Below are 20,059 nucleotides of genomic sequence, written 5' to 3' on the forward strand. Positions count from 1 at the left end.
TGTTAGAGACTGAACATTACTTGTCCTGAGCAGAGACAGCAACAGTTTTTAGCAGAGGGTTAATAAGCCTGCCTAGCAAGGCCTGTTAAGATGGTGTGCAGGCTAGATTAGGGAGCTCTGTTGGAGGGTGGAGAGTTAGTGTGGGGAGTGGGTGGATGGTGGTGAGGATATTACAGAGCAGATCTTTGGCCACGGTTCAGGGTGCTTATCGGGAGAGGGCAATGGCAACCCACTCCAGTACTGTTGCCTGGAGAATCCCATGGATGGAGGAGCCTGGTAGGCTGCCATCCATGGGGTCACTAACGGTCGGACACGACTGAGCGACTTCACTTTCACTTTCCACTTTCATGCGTTGGAGAAGGAAATGGCAACCCACTCCAGTGTTCTTGCCTGGAGAATCCCATGGACGGAGAGGCCTAGTGGGCTGAGGTCCATGTGGTCGCACAGAGTCAGACACAACTGAAGTGACTTAGCAGCAGCAGCAGCAGGGTGCTTATCTAGGTACCGAAGCATCTAGAAACCTAGTGAATGGTGAATGGTGTTGATGTTTTGAGTGCTGTCACCATGTTCAGGTCATCCTCTAGGAATTAGTCCTTGAGCTGTTTTAACCATTAGAAGCACATCCTCCTCTGCCCCAGCCCCATACTCTGTACTTGTCTAAGATCTTTGTCCTGAGCAGCCTTCTTCTGATCATAATAGTATACTGCTGCTGCTATTGCTGCTAAGTCACTTCAGTCGTGTCTGACTCTGTGCGACCCCGTAGACAGCAGCCCACCAGGCTCCCCCGTCCCTGGGATTCTCCAGGCAAGAACACTGGAGTGGGTTGCCATTTCCTTCTCCAATGCATGCAAGTGAAAAGTGAAAGTGAAGTCGCTCAGTCGTGTCCGACTCTTAGCGACCCCATGGACTGCAGCCCACCAGGCTCCTCCATCCATGGGATTTTCCAGGCAAGAGTACTGGAGTGGGGTGCTATTGCCTTCTCCGATAATAGTATACTACAGTAATATAAATAATGTCAATGAAACAGTTAATGGGTCTTTTTAATGTTTCAAAGAGCTGTCATTTATTTTATATTTTGTACTTAGGATTTTTGGGGAAAAAGTCAGAGTGGTGATACTGTCTTTGACCCAGTGAACTCTGCCATCACTAGCCTTGGGAACTTTTGCTAGGATTCCACAGTCTTCCCACAGAGTCTGGGGTGGTGAGTGCTAGGATAAATCTGAGTCTGGAGTTTTAGATGATTGTTAGTCTTGGGCTTTTCGTGCGTTATAGTGACTTCATTTCAGGGTGGCTTCTTTTGGGTAAGGGAAATAAGTAGAGGGAAGTAGCCAATTTAATGTGCGAAGGAAAGAACAGAAGATTCATTTAGTCAGTTCCTGGCTCTACTTTGTATTGTTCAAGGGAACAAAAAAGTCACTCCTACCCTTATTTTTGTCCTCTGTGTTATGTGCAATTTTAAGGTAGTATTTTTTGACTAGTTTTTGTTTAATTAAAATGAAAAATTTGTAAATTGCTTGATTAAAGTGAGGCTCTTTCAATACATGCTAATAGGCACATCAGTTTGTTTTAGGGCTCCAATTAAGTGTTCCTGTGCCATCACTTACATGTTAAAGGACCCCTTATGTCCAAGTAACACAGCCCCCTTTTTAAGCTTCCATGTTGTTTGAATTATCTTGCTTTTTGATGCCATGGTCTTGAGAAATAATTTTGTAATTTTCCTTTCCAGGGCCACATTTCCTGAGTCATTTAGTTATCTTTCTAATGGCATGTTATGAAAGTTGTTTTTCCCATTGACCTTGCTTCTCTTGACTTTTTGAAAAACGTATCCCTTTTGTTTTCTGAAAAGGTTTTTTATCTCAAACTTGGCTCTTGCCAACTTATTGATAAGAGATCTTGAATCAAGTAGAAGTTTTGGGAAACATTTTGATGTTCTACCATTAAGTAGATATACTGTCCTCAGAAAAATTGCTTGTTTCATCTGTAGACACATTTGTAGCCTGCTAACACTTCTTCAGTTAAAAAGGATTATTTAAAAATTTTTGTGTTTCAGTAAAGTATGAACATGTAGGTTCAATTTGGGACTTAGCACATACTTTGTTTTTAATGTGGTGAAATATACATAACATACATTTACCATTTTCACCATTTTTAAGTGTACAGTTCAGTGTCATTACATACTTTTACATTAAACAAGAGCTGCCCATTCCGCCCTTCCCTCGGCCTTGGCAGTCACCATTTTATTTTTTGTCTTTGAATCTTACCGCTTGAGGTACCTCATGTAAGTGAACTCAGGAAGAATCTGTCTTTTTGTATCTGGCTTATCTCACTTAGCATAATATCTTCAAGTTTTACCCATAGCATGTGTCAAATTTTTCTTTTTTTTGGCTTCATCTTGAGGATCTTAGTTCTTATAGGATCTTAGTTCTCTGGTTAGGGATAGAACCTGGGCCCTTAGCAGTGAGAGTGTGGAGTTCTTACCAGGGAATTCCCAAGATTTTCTTCATTTTTAAGGCTGAATATATTTCATTGCATGTATATGCCACATTTTGTTTATCCACTCTTTGATAGATGGACATTTAGGTTGCTTCTACCTTTTGGCTATTGTGAGTAATGCTGCTATAAACATGGGAGTACAAACATCTGTTTGAGTCCCTATTTTCAGTTTGGGAATATACCCAGAAGTGGAAGTTCTGGATTATACGATAATTTTATGTTATCACCATACTGGTTTCCATAGTGTGCTTTATGTTCAGTCACTCAGTGGTGTCTGACTCTTTGCGACCCCGTGGAGTGTAACCTTCCAGGCTCCTCTATCCATGGAATTTTCCAGGCAAGAATAGTGGAATGGGACACCATTTCCTCCTCCAGAGGACCTTCTAGCCAAGGGATCACACTGGTGTCTCTTGTGTCTCCTGCTTGGCAGGTGACTCTTTACCACTAGCGCCACCTGACTGTTCCCACAGTGGCTGCTGCCTTCTGCATTGCCCCTAATGCACAGGATTCCAGTTTTTCCACACCCTCACCAACACTTGTTGGTTTTTAGAAAAAAAAAATTTTAAATAATTTCCAAATGTATATGAAGTGGTATCTCATTATGGTTTTGATTTGCATCTCCTCAGTGATGTTGAGTATCTTTTCATATGCTTATTGGCTATTTTATATATCTTCTTTGGAGACATGTCTGTTCAAGTCCTTTGCCTATTTACATTTTTTCATTGATGTTGTCTAGGAGTTTTTTATGTATTCTAGATATCAAATTCCTTATCAGATATTTGATTTGTGAATATCTTCTCCCACTCCAGGGGTTGCCTTTTCACTCAGTTGACAATATCCTTTGATGCATGAAGTTTTTACTTTTGTTGAAGTTGAGCTTATCTGTTTTTTCTTTTGTTGCGTGTTCTTTTGGTGTTGTATCCAAGAATTTTTTTTTCCTCTTTTAAACCAAGAAGTTATTGCAGAATCCAGTGTCATGAAGTGTTACCCCTGTGTTTTCTTCTAAGAGCTTTATCATCTTAGCTCTTGTAATTAGGTCTTTGATCCATTTTGAGTTTTGAATTAAATATTTTAGGGTATGGCGTAAGATTAGGGTTCAACTTATGTTTTTCTTTGCCCATGCATATCCAGTTTTCCCAACACTGTTTGTTGAAAAGACAATCTTTTCCCTATTAAATGCTTTTGGTACTATTGTTGAAAATCATTTGATTATATATTCAAGGGATTATTTCTGGGCTCTCTGTTCTGTTTAGTTGGTCTGTATGTCTGTCTTTATGCCAGTACCACACTCTTGAGTCCTATAGCTTTGTATTAAGGTTTGTTTTTTTTTTTTTTTCTGGCTTAATTCAATCTGTATTAAGTTTTGAAGTTGGAAAGTATGAGACCTTCAACTTTGTTCTCCTTTTTCAGGATTGTGTTGGGTATTTGTGAATCCCTTGAGTTCCCATTTGAGTTTTAGGATAGCATTTTCTGTTTCTGCAAAAAATGTCATTGAGATTTTGATAGAGATTGTGTTGAATGTATAGATTGCTTTGGATAATATCAATATTTTAACAATAGTAAGTCTTCAGTGAACATAGAACGTCTTTTCATTTATCTGTGCCTTTAATCTCTTTCAGAAATGTTTTTTTAGTTTTGAGTATTCAAGTCTTTTGCACCTTGGTTAAGTTTATTCTTAGGTATTTTATTCTTTTGATACTATTATAAATGGGTTTGTTTTTGTAATTTCCTTTCCAGATTATTTATTGTTAATATATGGAGCTGTAACTGAATTTTGTGTGTTACTTATGTATTCTGCAACTTTGATGAATTTATTTATTAGTTCTAACAGCTTTTTTCCTGGTGGAATCTTTAGGGTTTTCTAAATGTATGACCTTGTCATGTGCAAACAGAGGTAGTTTGCTTCTTTTTCAGTATGGATGCCTTTTATTTCTCTTTCTTGCCTAACTTCTCTAGTTAGGACTTTCAGTACTATTTTGAATAGAAGTGGTGAAAGCAGGCATCCTTGTCTTGTTCCTGACCTTAGAGAAAAGGCTATCAGTCTTTCACCATTTTTTTTCCCCTTCAATTTATGCTTTGATTTAAGTCTTTGGCCGAGAAGGCAAACTAAATTAAATACTGTGAGGAAAGCTACAACAGTACTGAAGTTGTGAACTTATTTTTGAACTGTAAATTATTATGAAACTAGCTTCTGTAAAAGAGGCTGCCCTGATTTATTATTAGCCAGAATAATAGCAAGGGGAACACCTTCATAGTTTTACAAACAGTTGAGGTTCTTAAAACTCAAAGAGGCTTTTTTTACCTTTCAGTCTGTGCAAGCACATAGGTTTGTGTCCACACTGTATTTTTAGCTTTATGGTGTAAATGTGGCTTAGAACATACTGTTCTGTGTAGGACTGAGGGATACAGTCAGGAAAAATAGAGGGGATGAATGTGTTGACAATTTGGGCTGCATATGAGTGGCTTTTAGTGGACTTCTGTCTATAAAATAGTCACAACAATAGTAGCAACAATAGTAGCAATAATAGTAACAATAATCTTGGTTAGGCAAGTTAGGTATATAATCTCCTGCACATCACATCACTGCATAAGGTGTAGATATTAGCATCCTCTTGTTACAGGTGAGGAAGCAGTCCTGAGAGGTCAAGGTAAGGGTCTCAAGCTGTTACATGGCAGAACCAGGATTTGACACTAAGTCTCTGATTTTACAGCCCTTTTGCTTTCCCCTGAATTTGTTGTTTTTGTTTGATTTTAGTTATGCCACCATATCTTTAGTATGGACCTTGATTCATTGTGGTACCAAGAACGTACCAGGTGATAAATGAAGGTACTGCATATATTTTCTTTGGTTGGTTAATTTGAACTCTGAGGTGATGTCACTTGTCTCGCCTTCTCCTTTCTTAGCTCTGTCTGTCTGTGCTTGCTTCTCTTTAAAGGCTAGAGAGGGCTGTGCTGAAATTGAGTCAGGCCTTTGTGTCAGCGCTTCTTTAGAGGGAGTGGAGAGCCTGTTATCAATACACTTGCTTCTAGCTAGAATAGAAGCCCTTTAATTGAGAATTAGTGACCTAGAAAATACTGTTCCTTGTTATTATTACTGTATTAGTGTAGACCAGGCTGGGATTGGTTAACTCAAGCAACTTTATATTGAGCATGTACATGCTAAGTCCCTTCAGCTATGTGTCTTACTCTGTGTGACCCTATGCACTATAGCCCACCAGGCTCCTCTGTCCATGGATTTTCTCAGGCAAGAATACTGGAATGGATTGCCGTTTCCTTCTCCAGGGGATCTCTCCCCAACCCAGGAATTGAACCCTTGTCTCTGGTGTCTCCTGACGAGACGAGTCTTTGCCGCTAAGGCGAGTCTTTGCCACTAGCGCCACCTAGGAAGCCCCAAAGTGTTAGTCTCAGTCTGACTCTGCCACCTCATAGACTATAGCCCACTAGGCTCTTCTGTCCATGGGATTCTCCAGGCAAGAATACTAGAGTGGGTAGCCATTCCCTTCTCCAGGGGATCTTCCTCACCCAGGGATCAAACCTAGGGCTCCTGCATTACAGGCAGATTCTTTACCATCTGAGCCACCAGGGAAGCCCTCTTCTATTGAGCAGTAAGGACAGTAATATGATAAGAGCTGTTATCATTAATAATGCTATCATTACAAGTGCTTTGAAAGATATTATCACATTTGATCCTTACAATAATCTCTTAAGGCAAGTGAGGTAATTGAGAGATTCAAGTAAGTTAAGTGACTTGTTCAGGATCATCTAGCTAGATGATACCATCAAAAGCAGGTCTCGCCTCTTTTTCTCCATTACAGGATCTGCCTTTTTGCTAATTTCAAGCATATATATATATACACACACACATACACACACTCACACACACATAAACTTGAAATAAATGTATATACACACATGTATTTGTTGCCTCAGAGAAGGCAGGCTTCTCATCTGGCATCACAGCTGTGTCCTCAGTGCCTAGAATAGGACCCAGCCCAGTAGAGGAGCATTAAGTATAAAGCTGGGAATCTGAGAGTGGATTTCATGGTTCCAGGTTCAGAACCACATCACAGTTGTCTCCTGGGGTAAACAAAGTAAGTCATTAGGATCTTGAGGTTCTAATGATCCATGAGGGCATCATGGGTCAAAAAAGTGACTAGTTGTTGCTACTGCTCACTTCTCCTGGACATTAAAGTTTTAAGCTCATTGATTTAAAAAACTTTTATTGAAGTATAGAATACATTCAGAAGACTACACTGAATCAAATGTGAATATAACTGTGAATTTTCACAAACTGAACACATTTGTGTAATCAGCATCCCCCAAAATGGAACATTACCAGCTCCTTAGACATCCTCCTGGCGCTCTTCCTTCTCCATCACACACAAAACTACTATCCTGCCCTCTAAAAGCATAGATTAGTTTTGCTTTTTTTAAAAAAAAATTTTGGTACAAGTAGGATTTATATTCCACAAGATACCATTTTGTGTCTGGTTTCTTTTGTTCAATGTTACATTTGTAAGATTCTACATTGTGGTGGATATATTGATTCTCCTGGCTGAGCAAAGAGTATTCCATTATTTGAACACATCTGTTTATCTCTTTGGCTGTTGGAGGATATTTGGGTAGCTCCTTGTTTCTGTCTTTTAAAAAGAAAAATTATTTAATTTTTGGCTCTGCTGGGTCTTCCTTGCGACATGGGCTTTTCTCTAGTTACAGTGACCGGGGGTGCTCTCTAGTTGCTGTGTATGGGCTTCTCTTTGCACTGGTCCCTCTTGTTGTGGAGCACAGGCTGTAGCGCTAGTGGGCTTCAGTAGTTGTGGCGCTCAGGCTTAGTTGCTCCGCCACATGTGGGATCTTCCCAAACCAGGAATCGAACCTGTGTCTCCTGCATTGACAGGTGGATTCTTTACCACTGTGCCACCAGGGAAGCTCCTAGTTTTGTCTTTTGTGAATAGTGCTGATGTAGACATTCTGGTACATGTCTTTTGGTGAATGTGTATAAACATGTTTGAATCCTCCAGATTTTAAATTAAGAACTGTTCATTAAGTAGAATAGATATTTAAAAATGATTTCCATTTCATATTGTATCTAAATAAGGGAGGAGGTTATGGAGGGAAAAAAGAAGGGCTGGAAAGGAGGCAGAAGGACAATATGGGGAGATTAAATTGGGAGAGGGAAAGATCAGAGAGAAGAAAGGGTGAAGAAAACCAGAGGCCAGTATCCAGACATTGAGAAGGGTTCCTATGTAAAGGGAGCTACTGAAACAGACCCCTAACCCAACCTTGAGTGTGGACTTCAAGGTTACTTTACTTCTTTTTTATTTTTTTCAAGGAAATTAAAAAAAATTTTTTAATTATTTTTATTTGTAGGATAATTGGTTTATAATATCGTGTTGGTTTGCGATACATCAACATGAATCAGCCATAGGTATACATATGCCCCCTCCCTCTTGAAATTCATCTCTTTTTAGTCTCATCAACTCTTCTCAGAGGCTATTTGATTTCGTCTACCCATTTCCCTCCATCTACGTTGTCAGCATCAACTCTTATCTAACTAGTCTCTTCATAAGTGCTCTAGGTCTTCTCTGTAATTCTAATGAATTTAAGTTAAAAATAAAAAATAGATCCTGTGACTCATTCAGAATTATTGAACAGCTTCCCTTTGCTCTTAGAATAAAATCTCCAAATGCTCATTGATTTGCCATGTGGTTGGGCTCCTCTCCCCTGTTCTGCCTTATCTTGTGTTGCTTTCCTCCTTGTTCCCTTCCCTGAGCTTCACTGACCTCTCTGTTCCCAGCAGGCCCCAGACCCTTTTCCAGGTGGGGCTTTTGCTCACCTTCTTCCTTTTTCTGATTCATTCTTTGCCATTACCGATTATCTGATTTTTGTAATGCTTTAGATTTATCTTGCATGCAGCTTTTTTTAGTTTCAGAGGAGTCCCCCAGCCCCTGTCTGAATTAGATCTCCTGGCTGTGTTCTTCTGTAACGTGTTATTTTAGCACTTACTGCCATTTGAAATTATGTGCACAGCTGATTATTTAATGCTGTGTCTTGCCAGACTTTTAGCTCTATGAGGGCAGGCACCATGCCTGTTTTGTTCAAAACTTAAAACCCTGCAGATGGCACAAAGTAGGCGCTTGGTAAATACTTGTTGAAGCTCTAAGAAACTGTGCTGCGAGTGGAGTAATCTCAGTGGCTCACCTCTGGGAAGTATTGCTTGTACTGTCAAAGTGCCACTAAAGGAATGTTGATCAGGACTGAATGCCAAGTAGGTTAAGTGTCAGTCTACAGCATAACAGGTACTGTATGACTGTGTTATACCTGCATGCATGTGTAAACAGGTACTATATGACTGTGTATACCTGCATGCATGTGTGCGTCCTAAGTTGCTCAGTTGTGTCCGACTCTCTTCGACCCTATGGACTGTAGTTCACCAGGCTCCTCTATCCATGCAATGCTCCAGGCAAGAGTGTACTGGCATGGGTTGCCATGCCCTCTCCAGGGGATCTTCCTGACCCAAGCATTGAACCTGGGTCTCCTGCATTGCAGGCGGATTCTTTAGTGCTGAGCCTTCAGGGAAGCCCTTATGTATACCTGTGAATTTCTAAGTGTACACAGGAAGGTTTGGAAGGATATTAAACAAACTTTTTTCAGTGTTTAACTTAGGAAAGGGAAGGAGTGTGAGCAGTAAAGGGATTCTTGGTACTTTCATTTCCATATTATTGTAGTTTTTTTAATAGTAAAAGATTTTTTTTTTTGCTTGTGTTTATTTTAAAAAAAGGTAGATTTGGCTTAAGAACAGTTTCTGCTGTAGGAGCCCAGTGGGATGAGACAGTAGCAGGAGATACTTGTCTTAGTATTAAGAAATGGAACTTGAGGAAGAATGAAGTTCTCGAAAAAGCATATTTTTCACTTTTTGCTTTTCCTGGTGTAGGTTTATCATCAGGATTATTGTGTGAGTATATATTTTATATTGTAATAATGACAGAACTTTCAGTAGTATTCCTGGAAAGAATATAAAATTTGTTTTATTATGAATTGAACAGTGGATTCAGAGCTCTAAATAGACAATATCTTTTTGTATATCTGCCTGTCTTTTACCATAAAGAAATGGGTGATAAATGTATTTAGCATTTGTGAATAGTATAAAGCTCTCTTTTCATTGGCTTTCTTTGTCTTCAGTAAATCCATGAGGAATGTTTTTATAATCATCCCTTAAAATTTATGTGTATATATTTTAAAAACATGTGAGGACATAAGTCTCAGAGAGGTTAAGCAGCTCATTCAGGGTTACTTAGCTGATAAGTGGTGGAGGATAGGACTGGATCCCAGGTCTTCTTTATCAGATGTTATTTATTTTTCATGAAAGCATTGGCCAGAAAAAGATAAAAATCACTTATTAATACAGTATGCTGGGGAACGGGTGTTTTGACCATCTACATTTGTGAAACATCTTTATATATGACACTAACAAAACCCATTTACTGGATAGATTTTAGAAATTGTTAGACAGTTGGGACTAAAACTTAAACATCAGAAAGAGGTCAGTAGTTGAAGTTATTCAGAAAAAGCTGTCTGAAATAACATTTTCTAGGCAATAAGTTACTACAAATGAGCTAGCTCTCAGCATTTTAGATAATTTGACAAGAGTTTGTAGATGTCTACAAATCAAAAAGACTATGGGGAGAGAATATAATTTTATAGTTGAAACTGGAGCAGAAGTTAAAAACATGTAGTTTTTTTTATTAAGACTGTCACTGATTCTTTGACCTAAATCTCAGGCTCCTTCGTAGTTCCTTTTTTTTTTTTCTTTTGCTTTTTTCCATTATTCAGGTTATTGAACAGTTGGAAGCTTAAGTGATATTGCAAATCTTAACTAAAAGTATGTAATTATTGGCATCCTGGAATTTTCTTATAGTACAGCCTTGTATATTTATTCAACTTTTCCTCAGAGTAGTATTGATCATATTTTTGTGTAATAAAAATATCTTCGGGAATTGTTTGTTCTTGGCAGGTTTTTATAACTACAGCAGTTCCCCTCCTCTCCTCACTTTATCCACGAGAGATACGTTCCAGAAACCCCCAGTGATGCCTGAAACTACAGATAGTACTGAACTCTACATATATGGTTTTCTTTCTCTACATACATATTTATGATAAAGTTTAATTTATAAATTAGTCACAATAAGAGGTTAACAACAATAATAACATAGACCAGTTATAACAATGGGGCTTCTTGGGTAGCTGAAACCGTAAAGAATCTGCCTGCAACGCAGGAGACCTGGGTTGAATCCCTGGGTCTGGCATATCCCCTGGAGAAGGGCATGGCAACCTGCTCCAGTATTTTAGCCTGGAGAATTCCATGGACAGAGGAGACTGGTGGGCTATAGTCCATGGACTCGCAAAGAGTAGGACACGATTGAGCAACTAACAAACACACACAGTTATAAAATATACTATAAAAAGTTGATGCTTTTGAACTGTGGTGTTGGAGAAGACTCTTGAGAGTCCCTTGGACTTCAAAGAGATCCAACCTGTCCATCCTAAAGGAAATCATTCCTGAATATTCATTGGAAGGACTGATGCTGAAGCTGAAGATCCCAATACTTTGGCCACCTGATGTGAAGAACTGACTGTTTGGAAAAGACGCTGATACTGGGAAAGATTGAAGGCGGGACGAGAAGGGGACAACAGAGGATGAGATGGTTGAATGGGTATCACTGACTCAGTGGACATGAGTTTGAATAAACTCTGGGAGTTGGTGATGGACAGGGAGGCCTGGCATGCAGTCCATGGGGTCGCAAAGAGTCGGACACGACTGAGCAACTGAACTGAACTGAACTGCAAATTAAGTGCCTGCAGTGTGTCTCTCAGGATATATTGTGAGCACCCTTTTTCATCTTAGGATGATGTGAGACAATAAAATGCCAGCATGATTAGGTGAATTGAGGTGAATGACGTAGGAATTGTGACTTGGTGTTAGCTTCTCACGACCTGACCATTTGTCAGAAGGAGGATCATGTGCTTGGGGTGATCCTGGATCATTGAATCCTGACAATGTCAGTGACTGGATGTCAGGAGCAGACTTCATTGATTGTTGGGAATTTCTTATGGGATGGCCGAAAATTTCATCCTGCTAGTCAGAAAGGACATGCAACTTAAAACTTATGACTTGTATATTTTTGGAATTTCCTGTTAATTCCTTTGGACTTTGACCATTGGTAACTGAAATCTTGGAAAGGGGAACTGCATTTAAGGGGGGACTTGTTGTTATTGTTGTTTAGTCACTAAGTCATGGCTGACTCTTTTGTGACCCCATGGACTGTAGCCCACCAGGCTCCTCTGTCAATGGGATTTCCCAGTCAAGAATACTGGAGTGGGTTGTCATTTCCTTTTCCATTAAGGGAGACTCTATATGTATTATATCCATCTTTGTACTTATTTGTGTAAGAAATGAAAGAACATGTAAGTCAGGAAAGAGAGTTCTGGGGACCAAAATAGTTCAAATGGAGAATTGAGAGTCCAGGTAGATTGGCAGAATTGCAGAGGTATCAGATCTTTAATCATGAGTTCAGGATGCAGCAGGCCACTAGTCAGGAGTGGAGGCCTAGGATTTAGACTTGAGCGATACTTTCTTTAGACTTTCTAAAACATTGTGACTTGCTGCCACAGATTCTGCCAGCAGTCATATTATAAGATTGGGTGATTTCTTTCAAACTGGATCTCAAATTACTTAATATCTTTTTAAAAGGAATGAATCCAAGAACATGTTGGAACTACATCTGGATACAAATGAAGTAGTGTTACAAATTCTGAGCAGTCAGATAATCTGATGATAAATTATAAGCAATGAGCTATATTGATATTACTGTCAGTTTAGCAGAGATATCAAAAGAACACTTGGCAAGGAATAAATTAATAGTGTTTGTTACTATAGTGGGAAAACCAAAGTGAGTGGAGGGACTGGGGGACTTCAAAGTAAAGCAGTTTATCTTTATAATCAAAGACCTTCAGCATTTAATAAAGGATATTTAGCTAAATGTTTCTCAGTTGTCTTTGGTGAAGGACTAGAATTTTAAAAAGCTTCCAGTCTGTCACCAAGTCCTACTTTTATAAAATATAATAAAAAGGAATTAGTAAAAAAATGAAATTAAAAAAGACACATGAAATACAAGGCATGGCTTTTTTTATGTTAAACTCACCAGACTTAAAACTGCACTTGTAAATTGTTATAAAATTTTCCAAATTCTTACCCTCAGTATCTATTCTTGTCTCATCATGGATTAGTAATAGTTTGTAGTCTAGTACTGGTCCATGGGTCTCACTTTGAGTATCACTGTTCAGGGGGTTTCTGCATTCTAACAGTCTAAGAACTGGCCTTTTCAGAATTCTGAGCGGTGAGACGGTGGTACACTAGTGATAAGTAATTGCTAGCTACACATGGGATAATCTGAGATAATTTTTTTCCTTTTTAAACAAATACAATAGAAAAATATGGTAGGAGGTTGTAAGAATGCAGACTTCTCTCAAAATTACTAAAGTTTTCAATTAGTGGGTCAGTGAAAACTGAGAGCATCCTTACTTTATTTATGTTTTCTGCATATAGACCAAAGAAGCATGACTTTTGAGTAAGGAGAGAATGTTTACAATATAGTTCTTTTTTGGGAAACCTTCTTACTTTATTCGTGTACATTTTAAAGACTTTTTTTTTTTCTTTTTGCTTTTTGCCTGTTAAAGCTATGTATAGATTTATATTTTCTAAGTAGGTAAACATCTTAACACTATGCCAGTGACTTGGGTGGTAATTCAGTTTTTCTCTCCTTGTAACTGATGAAGGTTTTTATTGACTGGGCTAGGCACATTTTGGAGAAGGCAATGGCACCCTACTCCAGTACTCTTGCCTGGAAAATCCCATGGGCGGAGGAGCCTGGTAGGCTGCAGTCCGTGGAATTGCGAAGAGTCGGACACAACTGAGTGACTTCACTTTGACTTTTCACTTTCATGCATTGGAGAAGGAAATGGCAACTCACTTCAGTGTTCTTACCTGAAGAGTCCCAGGGACAGGGGAGCCTGGTGGGCTGCCGTCTATGGGGTCGCACAGAGTCGGACACGACTGAAGCGACTTAGCAGCAGCAGCAGCAGGCACATTTAGTCAATTTTTATTACACTATTTTTTGTTAAAATGTTAACATTTGCTATTTCAAGTTCGTTTAATGTAGTTCATGGTAGAATTTGTTTCTTTATAAAAACTTAATATAGTTGTAAAGAGAAAAACAAATATATTAATGCATATATGTGGAATCTAGAAAAATGGTACAGATGAAAGTATTTGCAGGGCAGAATAGAGACGCAGATGTGGAAAACGGTCGGGTGGACATGGAGGGGAGAAGAGGGAAATGAACTGGGAGATTGGGGTTGATGCATGTGCACTGCCGTGTGTAAAACAGGTGGCTGGTGGGATCCTGCTGTATAGCACAGGGAGCTGAGCTATAGCGCAGAGCCATGCTCTGTGATGGCCTTGATGGGTGGTATAGGGGGCAGGGAGGGAGGTCTAATAGGGAGGGGCTGTATGTATACATATAGCCGATACACTTTGTTGTACAGCAGAAACTTACATAACATTGTAAAGCAACTATATCCCCCCCACCCCCCGCCAAAAAAAAAAAAAAAAAATTAAGAACTGGTGTTGGCTTTGAGGTCATATTATAGTTTAACATTACCTTAATCTAGTCTGGAGTTAATAGAATTTAAGGATTGGAGGCATTAAACCCTAACATCCACCATGTGATCTATTAGCCCCTCCTGATGCTTCCTTGCTAAATACCTACTCAGGCTGTTCCTTAGTATCTCCCGTCACAGGAAATCTCGAGTCCCAAGGCTACTCACTGGGCACCTGTGCTGTTAGAAAGTACTTTTGTGTCACTTGTGCTTACTGACACACAGTAAGGAACGAACTTAATCAGTCCTCAACGTGACAGCACTTTGAATAAAGGAAGGTAGCTGTCGTGTATTGTATTCTTCTCTTCTGTAGACTGGCATATAACCTCTGCTTATACCCTATGATTTGTGTCCTTTTACCATTCTTGTTAGCTTTTCTGAAAGTGATCCAGTTAATCTCTCTGCTTCTTAAAGTGTAACACCTAGAACTGAGTGACTTTCGATGTTTAGCTTTGACTGCTGTGTAGTATAGTACTGTTGTCTTCATTTTTCTGGAAGCTACATTCTTGGAGGTTGTTTTGGACAGAGCTTTGGTAGCAAACCATTTGGTAGGTTGTAATCCATTGGTGTGTTATAAAATCATGTTAGTGGGTCTTGATCCATATTTTAAAAAATATCAAATACGATAGAATTGAATAAAAAATTTCAGTGCATTTCATGTAGTATTATAGCAAAAAAATTTTCAATTTATGTAGACACATACACACTCTTGTGTACACTTGTATGTGTACATACTCAGCACATGTGTGTGTATTGGGTGGTGGTATAAAGTGGTGACATGTAAGTTTCTTATTGTGTGTCAGAAACGTGTGTATGTCTCTGGTCTTGACTTGAGGCTTTCTTCCTTGCCTCTCTCTGAGGGCTGCTTCCGGTCTCTTCTGGCTCTTCCACCACTTAGATCTTCCAGCTGATACTCTTTGTTCTGCCATGGGCCCTGCTGTGCAACCTGAGGGGCATCCTGGGCTCCATTTGAATTGGCACCTGGGGAAATCCCAGCTCTGATTCAGTCTCTGCACAGTGGGACTACTTCTGATAACTTTTGTCTGTAGATTAAAGAAGGCGTAGTAATGAGGTGAGGGGGTACACTGAAGGTTTTTTAGGTGGTTGCTTTAAATTCTAAAAATTATTGCCCAAGTGAAATTAAGGCTTTAATGAAAATAATGTTTGAGACAATCTTTCCTTCTCCATATTTTTGATTTTGCAGTTATGCAAAACTGTTTTGTAGTACTTTTAATGGTGAGTACTTATTCTGTGCCAGAATCTGTTCTAAGTACTTTATCTGTATCATGTCAGTGGATCCTCATAACAACTCCATGAAGTGACTGTCATCCCCCTTTTACAGATGAGGAAATTGAGGAAGAGACAGACTATTTAACTCACACAAGGCTTTACAATTCATGGTGTTTAACTGTTATATCCCTGATGGCAAGCTAAGGAAAAAATCCTCTAAAACAACCTAACAATGTAAAATACATGGATAGTGTGTTTATCCCATTGCCCTGTAGTTCTTGATACATTTATATTAATATTACTAAATCTTCTCATAATCACTTAGAAGAATTTGAGAATTAAAATTTTTTTTTTCATCTTTAGAAAGCACCTCTCATCAACAGTAGTGGGAATCCTTTAATGACACTGCAGTCTGTTAATTCCCCCGCTTCCCTTCTTCTCTGCTCTCCCATTCTATCCTCCATTTTTATCTCTGCCTTGTCTGTCTCCACTGCAGTTCACTCTTCTACTTTTTGCTTGTTGTTTTTTCTTCTCTCTGTCCCCTGCCAGTTTCCCATCTGTTTTTTTTTTGTACCTTCCCTTTGCACTGTTCATGTTCACTCAAATTTATTTATTTTTTATTAGAAAAGCATATATTGAGCAGCTAGTAAGTGTAAGGCACTGTGGAGATACAAACATAAATAAAATGAGCATCATGGAAAATCAGTGAGAGAAAGATCAAGGCTCTGCTGGTTCATTCCCTTGAGAATCTGAACCACTGCAGCCTGCCAAGATAAACACTCTCCAGTCCTTTCTTGTAAGGAGCAGGAATTGAGATTGAGATCTAGATACATAGGATATAAATGATACAGAATATAAAGCCGAGTTCCGAGAATAGGGAATACATCCATTTAGGTCATGTTTGGGGTCAAGGATTGAAAATGGTGGCATAAAACTGTTATAGGAATATTTTTATTGAACAAATTAAAAGTGTTTAGTGTAAAAACTGCTTTTTCTAAATTTATGTTGTATAGTACATTAAATGTAAAGGAGTAGTATGTAAGTTGGCCTTGTCCCTGGGGATTTCTTATTTTTTTTTTTTTTTAGTGTAAGAATTAACGACATTTTCACAATTGGAATAAGAATCTGTCGAGGACATTTATGTAACTTATTTGACTTTGACATGACCTTGAAGTGTGCTTGTCATCTCTGGCTCCACTTGCTCACCTGTACTATATATGCAGTAGTTATCAGGTACCTCCTGTGTGTTGTCGGGTATGCTGCTGAGCACTAAGGGATCAAAGTTTTAATGTACTCTAGTTCATTATAGAGCTTTTATTCTAGCAGACTATTTGTGTCTTTGGTTTTGCCCTGTTAAGGACACTTGCTGGTAGGTATTTTTCCTTCCTCTGTCTTGATCAGACCCAACTTATTCTTTGAGGCCAGTTATATTCCAGTGAACCTTCTTTGATTACTTCTGCTGAAAGTGGTTTCTCTGCTCCCTCAGCTTCTATTGTGTTTATTTTCTTTAGCCACTAATTTGGCAATTAATCATGTTAATTGCTTTGTGACTTGTATCTATTGTTGTCTTGAGTTGTTATTTAAGTTGTGCCTTGTTTGACTTTCACAGATTTGATTTTTGTCTTCTGATTACAGTTCAAGGTTTTTGAGAAGAGAGACTCCTTTCTGTAACTTACAGCAGTGATCTTGTTCAATCATGAACCTCAAATAATTTGATTATGAACCCCTAATACATGCAAGTTTATTTAATTATAAAGCATGCTTGTATATTATAAAGCAAATATAAAAAAGAATGATATATCCACTCTATATATAAAATAGATAATCAACAAGACCTACTATATAGCACAGGGAACTCTACTCTGTATTCTGTTATAACTTTTGTGGGAAAGAATCTAAAAAAGAGTACCTGAAACTAACAATACACTGTAAATCAACTATACTCCAATATAAATTAAAAATTAAAAAATGATATAAAACGGAATAAGCATTACTGTAAATGTAATTTATATAATTGAAAAATTGTTTTTGGCTGTGGTGTGAAAAATGCAGGATCTTAGTTTCCCTCAGTTCAGTTCAGTTCAGTCGCTCAGTTGTGTCCGACTGTTTGAGACCCCATGAATCGCAGCACGCCAGGCCTCCCTGTCCATCACCAACTCCCGGAGTTTACTCAAACTCATGTCATCGAGTCGGTGATGCCATCCAGCCATCTCATCCTCTGTTGTCCCCTTCTCCTCCTGCCCCCAATCCCTCCCAGCATCAGAGTCTTTTTCAATGAGTCCACCCTTCGCATGAGGCGGCCAAAGTATTGGAGTTTCAGCTTTAGCATCAGTCCTTCCAGTGAACACCCAGGACTGATCTCCTTTAGAATGGAATGGTTGGATCTCCTTGCCATCCAAGGGACTCTCAAGAGTCTTCTCCAACACCACAGTTCAAAAGCATCAGTTCTTCAGTGCTCAGCTTTCTTCACAGTCCAACTCTCACACATCCATACATGACCACTGGAAAAACCATAGCCTTGACTAGATGGACCTTTGTTGGCAGAGTAGTGTCTCTGCTTTTAAATATGCTATCTAGGTTGGTCATAACTTTCCTTCCAAGGAGTAAACATCTTTTAATTTCATGGCTGCAGTCACCATCTGCAGTGATTTTGGAGCCCCCCAAAATAGTCTGACACTGTTTCCACTGTTTCCCCATCTATTTCCCATGAAGTGATGGGACCAGATGCCATGATCTTCATTTTCTGAATGTTGAGCTTTAAGCGAACTTTTTCACTCTCCTCTTTCACTTTCATCAAGAGGCTTTTTCATTCCTCTTCATGCTTCCCTGGTGGCTCAGAGGTTAAAGCATCTGCCTGGAATGTGGGAGACCTGGGTTCGATCCCTGGGTCAGGAAGATCCCCTGGAGAAGGAAATGGCAACCCACTCCAGTACTGTTGCCTGGAGAATCCCATGGACGGAGGAGCCTCGTAGGCTACAGTCCATGGGGTCGCAAAGAGTCAGACACGACTGAGCGGCTTCACTCACTCACTCATCTGCATATCTGAGGTTATTGATATTTCTCCTGGCAATCTTGATTCCAGCTTGTGGTTCTTCCAGCCCAGCGTTTTAACCTGCACCCCTTTGCAGTGGAAGCACGGAGTCTTAACCACTGGACCAAGAGGAAAGTCCCAGGTGTAACACTTTATATTCATGTTTAACAAATACTTATAATTTGATTTGGAGTAAAGAAAATGAGTATTCCCAGTTACAAATTTTTAGAAAACTTACTGGCTCCATAAGAGTTAAGAAAAATTCAATTAAAGAGGAGATGAAGATTATGAAAATAAACTATTTCAAAATGATTTGGTATCATGGGAAAGGAAAATGTGAAGTTGCATATGCAGGTGGCTGTGTTGATCCACTGACAATAAAAAATCCAGCTCAGATTACTGTGATCAGTACTAAGCCTAGACATGGTACACATTCATAGCAGTGGTCAAACTGAGTGTGCATTAGAGTCTCCTGGAGGGCTTATTAAACCATAGATAGCTTAAAACATATTCTTACAACTTAATGAATATTAAAACATGAACGTCTGAGTTACCACTACCCCAGTCAAGAAATAAAATGTTTGGCAATGCCCCAGAAACCCCTTATGTGCCTCTTCCCAGTCACCACCCCATTCTTCCCTCATTGGTAGACCACTGTTCTGACTTTTGTAGTCATCACTTTCTGCTTTCTTTGCACTATTTTTATCAGTATATAAACATTATAGTTTTTTTTTTCTAGTTTTGAATTTCAAATAAATGGAAACACACAGTATGTATTCTCTCTTTAAGCAATATGTTTGTGAGATTTATCCACCTTGTTGCCTGTAGATATGGTTTATTTATTTTATTGGTATATAATATTTCTTTTGATGATTACATCCTAATTTGTCTTCCTAGCTTCCTGAGCTTCCCTGGTAGCTCAGCTGGTAAAGAATCTGCTTGCGGTGCAGGAGATCCTGGTTTGATTCCTGGGTTGGGAAGATCCCCTGGAGAAAGGATAGGCTACCCACTCCAGTATTCTTGGACAGTGAAGAATCTGCATGCGGTGTGGGAGACCTGGGTTTGATCCCTGGGTTGGGAAGATCCCCTGGAGGAGGGCATGGCGACCAACTCCAGTATTCTTGCCTGGAGAATCCCATGGACAGAGGAGCCTGGTGAGCTACAGTCCGTGGCGTCACAAAGACTTAGACATAACAGAGCGACTAAGCACATCCTGTAGCTAATAGGCATTTATATGGTTGTTCAGTTTGAAATTCTAGTTTAGTTGTTCAGTTTGGGGCTATTTTCAAAGATTGCTACTGTTATTGACATTTTTGTATTCTTTGGTGAGGGCTTACCTGGTGGCTCAATGGTAAAGAATCTACCTGCCAGTATAGGAGATATAGGTTCAATCCTTGGGTTGGGAAGATCCCCTGGAGAAGGAAATGGCAACCCACTTCAGTATTCTTGCCTGGGAAATCCCACGGACAGAGGCATGGTGTCACAAAAGAGTTGGACACAACTTAGTGACTAAACAACAAATTCTTTGGTGAGGTGTTGTTGGTGGTGGTTGAGTCGCTAAGTGGTGTCTGACTCTTGCGACCCTAT

The 20,059-nt window shown here is 39.3% G+C and overlaps 1 protein-coding gene across 17 annotated transcripts in view; it reads left to right on the forward strand.

The window, feature by feature from the left end:
• BABAM2 (BRISC and BRCA1 A complex member 2) overlaps positions 1-20,059 on the forward strand; it is a 478,104-nt gene that overhangs the window by 65,680 nt on the left and 392,365 nt on the right. The gene's annotated exons all lie outside the window — the stretch shown is intronic.

This window comes from Bos grunniens, chromosome 11, assembly GCF_055505025.1.
Source record: "Bos grunniens cultivar Pamir isolate PY7600 chromosome 11, Bosgru_T2T1.0, whole genome shotgun sequence".
In the NCBI taxonomy this organism is placed as follows: Eukaryota; Metazoa; Chordata; class Mammalia; order Artiodactyla; family Bovidae; genus Bos; species Bos grunniens.